Source organism: Gossypium raimondii, chromosome 12, assembly GCF_025698545.1.
Source record: "Gossypium raimondii isolate GPD5lz chromosome 12, ASM2569854v1, whole genome shotgun sequence".
NCBI classification, from domain to species: Eukaryota; Viridiplantae; Streptophyta; class Magnoliopsida; order Malvales; family Malvaceae; genus Gossypium; species Gossypium raimondii.
In genome coordinates, this window is record NC_068576.1 from 421,046 (window position 1) to 427,044 (window position 5,999).

Genomic DNA, 5,999 nt, shown 5'->3' on the forward strand with positions numbered 1-5,999 from the left:
AATAAAATTAACAAATGACGATGTAGATTATCCCATTTGTCGTGCCTCATGATATCAAAAATGTTATTATTAACAACAATCCCATAATATTATTAAAAAAAACAATTTATTTTACCATCCGACAATATACAAATAACTGTGGTTTACAACTGTAATTTAAATATGCTAACATAAAACAAAATATACACTTTGAAATTTCAAATCAATATTATAATATTATATAAATAAAAATTTAAACATTGCCTAATAAATTAATAAAACTTGCCATACAAACAAAAAAATCAATATTATAAAAATTTTTACTTTGCTCATAAACTTAAATCATGTATTAAATTTAAAATATTTGTATTCCAATATTAAAAATAAAATAAAAGATTTGAAATCTAATACATATTTTTATTATCTACCAAAACAGAACAATATTACATTTAATTTAAATTTACTTTATAATTTAATGGATTAATACTTGAACAATGAGGAATCTAAACAAGGATAGATGTTGGTTAAAAAAAATCAATCGAGTTTTTTTTTTTAGCGTTGGGTGTGGGTGGGCTAATTTTGAAGGTTTTTCAAAGAGTTTTGGGCGTGAGAATCTGGACCAATGTGTGATCCAATTAGTCAAGCCTGCAGGCCTGAAAATCGGTCTGGGTAGCCCCATTTTTGGCCCCTAAGCTGCAGCAATCTGACCACGTAGGTCACGGGCCTGAACCAAGGCTTGAAATCGGTTTGACTAGCCCGATTTCCTAGTGAAGATGGGACGCGTGCCTGCACCAGTTAGACGGGTCAAAGTCTTTTTTATTTCCGACAACAGAGATTTGGATAGACCTCTCCATGAGCCGGGCCATCCAATTTGACCTGAAGATCTATTTGAAAAGTAAGAGGATTTGGATAAAAATATAAATTTGAAAAATGAGTTTGAGCAAAAAAATTAAGGCTTGTTTAGATAATGGGTCGGGCCTCGAGTAAGACTTTTTTGCCTAGAGTCCAGCACAAATTTGTAAAAAAAAAAACTGTTGTTTCTTGCTCTCTCTTTTTTTTTTACTATTTTACTGTTGTTTTCTCATTATTTTGCTATTATTTCGTTATTTTATTGTTATAGTTTGGATATTGTATAACTCTTATTTTATTGTTAGTTTTATTACTATTTTAGAAATATTTGCTTATTAAATTACACACATTTTAGTGTTATTTAAGCATACATATGTTTTTTAATTTATTTTCAATTTGTTGGGAAAAATATTTTAATGTTTTTAGTTTTTTATGTATTATATTTTAAAAATTATTATATAAAAAGAATATAAAAATCTTAATATGATCAAACTCAGATTTTAGTATTTTTATCCGGGCCGAATTTAGACAAAATTTTAAACTTATTTTTCGAACCAAACCAAACCCGAACCTAAGATTTTGGTTGAACCCAATTTATGTTCACCTCTAATTTTGAGATGTGAAAATTCGACTAAAATCCGGTTTTGACCCTAGTACAAACTTGTTCTATTTTGGTAAATATTAAAAATATTGTATTACTTGGATTATTATTTTTTTATTTTAATAGAAAAAGCCACAAATGACACCCTTGCATAACCATCAAATAGAAACAGCTAGTGCATATAAGTTGGAGTGCAAAATAGGTTCAATTTCTAAATGTTTTGTTTACACTTGCCAGGCATTATACTTGCATGATAGTTTAAGGGTAATTGTTAAACAATGAAAGTATGAAATCCACTTCTACTTTGCACATTGGAGGGATACCCTCACATATCTAATGAAATAGATATATGCATTCAACCTAAAATGTTGAACTCTCATATAATCTCAATCTATTCAATACTTTCTTGGCTTACAATACCAATATAAGGTCTGTTTCTGTTAAGAAAAATCGAGACAACCGAATAAAATTATAGGAAAATATACATGTTTCAATGATTAGTCAAATTTCATAAAAAAGGAAGATAAGAAGCTTGAAGCAAAGTCATGACGGTGTGATTCTGATTTACAACTACAACCTAACCAAAGAGAAATATAAGCCGCAAATTAATACAAGTAACAAGAACAATCATTTTCTATGAATATAGTTCTCACTATCTTACCTATTCACACAAGGACCATCAAACTGCATCCACGATCAAAAATTTTCAGCTTTGAATGTAAATACCTCCTCACAAATTTATTCTCTTGAAAAGAGTAATTGATGTGGGATCATTTTCCACTTATCTGTAGGAACTCGTTTTGGATTAGTCTAGCTCACACCTTTGTTTAAAAAAAAAAATTATATGGAGTCATTGAATAGCTAAATATTGAAGAATGACAAAATATAACAAAGGATCCTTTTTCTCTCATAATATATTTCTTGTAAAAGAATCAAATCATAAGAAGATTTTCGCCTCCAAAACAAACAATACATACCTTATCACAAGCATAATCCGACAATCCTTGCATGGACACTACTGATAACAAGAAAGCATCAAAGCTTCGTATGGACTTGAACCCAAATCACCTTCTCTGCTTTGGAGTTGAACCCAAATAGCCCAATTGATCAACCAACACATTGACATTCATATTTTCATCTTCACCTCCTTCGAACCTCTCATTCAATAACTCTTCCCGAAATCTTTGATCGAGTACTTTGCCCTGTCTCTCTCGATTTTCGGCCTTGTCACCTGCTCCCTCTTGCATTTCCAATGCAAGTGCTTCCATTACTGATACTTCGTATCCATAGTGACCAAACTCCAAAACTTCGGTCTTAACAGGGTTTGATCCTCCTCCGCTACTTCGGCTCGATTCACCAACGTGGACGAAGCTAACAGGCCGTAGCCGCCTCCTTTTCTTACACATGGCTTCTTCAAGCTCCATTCTTTCCTCCTTTTGTTGCAATAACTGATTCAGAAAAGCTGGATTCTGCATTGCGCTAGCCAAGAAAGACTATCATTTGCTGCTGCTTCTTCTCAGTGCCTTGCAGCCTTTGTTCCATGGCCTTAATATGAGCTCGAGTGTTGTGTTGCTGCTGTCTTAGCTTCACTAGTTCCATCATTAGAACCCGCCTGTCTCGCCTCAAACGATCCACTTCACCATCCTCAACACAAGAGCCTAGAGATTGTTGAATTACTACTGGGGTTTGAGATGTGTTCTTTCTTCTCTTGATACTGTTCAGGAGATGCTTCTGGCCCTTGATAAACCCTTCATTTGCGAACTCCCATTTCTCTGAATCAATCTTTCGAAAACCCTTTAGGCAAAAAATTTAAAATTTTGTTCTCAGTTTCATATATCAACTATCAGCCACACACGCACAAAAAAAAAAAAATCAGGGTAAATGAAATTACAAATTACAATTCAAGTACTTGACAAAGAGTACTATATAAGTAGTACCCCACTTCTAAGAAAGTTAAAATTGCAGAAAATAATGGTGTGGAAAATCCGGAAAAGTGTTTCTACAAAATTTCTACCACAAAAGGAGTTGGAGAATTTCCAACAACGAATTTCGTCATTCTCAATTGGTTAATATGTAATCTTTATAAAAATTAACAAGCTACTTCAACTAGAGTTAGATAAATAATGTTAAATATTATCATTAAAATACTAATATAAAAATCAATATTTCAACATTTATATGCAACAAAATAACAAAAATAAACTGCCTAAATTTATATATTTATGATTTATCAAAATTGGATTAGTTGCTCAAGTTCATAAAATATGGAAATCAAATTCTAATATCTTAATTTTCATAGAGTAGATGAATGGTTAAATTATTAATAAATAATTCATAAGTTAATTAACAATCTGTAAAAACAGATAAACAACCAATTATTGCTCCAAAGTTATGAACTGAGTAGACTTTCCCAGAAAAAAAAATGAAGGGGAAATCAAAAGATGCCGAGAAAACAATTTCACACAAATTATGATCAAGCCTTAAAAGCACCCATGTCTTAACCTTTGAGAAATATAAAATGGAAACCGAAAACGTGGTTTAAGATAAGAACACTTACATAAGTATTGAGCTGCCTAACGAAAGTGGAGAAATTATTGTGCTTGAAAAATCTAGGGAGGAGATTACTAGAAAGAGAGTGAGTATCCCATACAACGAAGCTGCTACCTCCACTGCTCCAAGTATTCGATTAATGCCTCGTCATTATAAAATTTTTAATTTGATGAAATTACGATAAAGGTGATTAGATAATTTCTTTTTTGCAAGTGGTGTTTAGAAAGTTCTGGAACTTCCGAGGGCATGGTGTGGGATCTACAATTGATTGGTTCTGTTTTGGCCTTTTTTTCCCTCACTTTTTGTGCATGGGATGTTGTGTTGGTGGGTAGGGTGCAACTATTGTTGGTCAATGGCATGAGAGTGAGAGGATTCTAAGATTTGCTTTAACAGAGTAGCCCTATAAGGGGTGAGAATGGAGTAAAAATAAGGAAAATAATTTTATTTAAATAAAATATTATACCCATAGAAAAATATCAACAACAAAAGATCTAAAATAAAAATATCAACCAAATAATGGGGAAAGTGTAGTTTGTTGTAAATATCATTTATGAGTTAACACCATTTTTACATACACGTCGGAGTCCTCTTATATTTTAGGTTAATAAACACTTGAGTTTAGATTTAGTATTGGTCACTCAATTATGTTTACGTTTCTATTTTGGTTACTTGATTTTAAAGTTTTTAATTTAGGTACTAACATTTGAATTCATTCTTGTTTTGGTCACCCTCTTTTAAATTGATAACAGAATGTCGTTTTCAAACTAGTATAATAATACATTTAATCCTTAATACTTACATATTCTATCAATTTGATCCTAGTTCTAAATAATTCAATAAATTTAACCCTTCACATTTATAAATTATATCAATTTAATCCTCAAATTTCCTAACCAAAGCTTTCACTTTTAATTGTTTTATTTATGGTTGAAATTATTTTCAATTTGGTACATGACCCTTTTATTTATATTTTTAAGGAATTAGTGTTAGAAATTAACTAAACACCACTAAAAATAATAGAAAATACAAATTTTAAAAGATATAACATACACAATAAAATTATATAAATATTTTAATATTTGTAATAAAAAAATCACTTTGACCAAGATAAATAAAACAATTAATAGATGTGGAATGCCTCTATTTTAAAAGCTGAAAATTTTGGTTAAAAATATGACGTTCAAATTGATAGAATTTATATATGTAAAGGTTAAATTTATTAAATTATTTAAAACTAAGATCAAATTAATAGAATATGTAAGTATTGAGTACTAAATGTGTGATTATACTAGTTAAAGAAAAGCTTTCGTTATCAATCCAACCCAAAATTGAACAAATTCAAACATTAGTGCCCAGATTGAAAAGAATTTAAAGTTAGGTTACCTAAACAAAACACAAACATAATTAAGTAACCATTACCCTTATTTTTAATAATGTTGATCTTGTTTTACTATATTAATACTATTGAAATAGAAAATAACGACATTTCATAAAATGATGCCTTAATTTTACTTGTTAAACATTTTGTCTACCAAACAAAAATTTTCTTTTATAAAAGATACAGAAAAGCTTAGCTATCAAACATCCGACCTGAGATTAACTAAAACTTCATTTCAATGAAAATATTTTATCATTATATCAGACTTAGTTGACAACAGTAAACTATTTTAATGTCGATGTTATTACAACTATTCTAGTACTAATGTACTAAATAAACTTTTTTCAAGTTTGTTTTTCATGCTATACACTAACCAACCAGTCAAATGGTACGAAAAGCACACCCATATTAATGGGGATGACCCATAAAAACAACTTTTTTAAATTGCTTATAATGATGAAACATATTAAACTTAAAACACAAAGAAATCATAAGTTTGGACCTTAAAGGCAATATTACTATAAAAAATATTGTTAAAAAGGACAACCCGACAATAAAAGAAACATGAAAATAACCAAAAAACTAAAAATACTTAACGGCTCATTTGTTTTCTATTTCACAAGGATTGTTACCGACTTGATA

The 5,999-nt window shown here is 30.0% G+C and overlaps 1 pseudogene; it reads right to left on the reverse strand.

Annotated features, from left to right (window-relative positions):
* Positions 1-1,810: 1,810 nt before the first annotated feature.
* LOC105761882 (heat stress transcription factor A-2c-like) lies at positions 1,811-4,115 on the reverse strand (annotated as a pseudogene).
* Between the last annotated feature and the right edge of the window lie 1,884 nt (positions 4,116-5,999).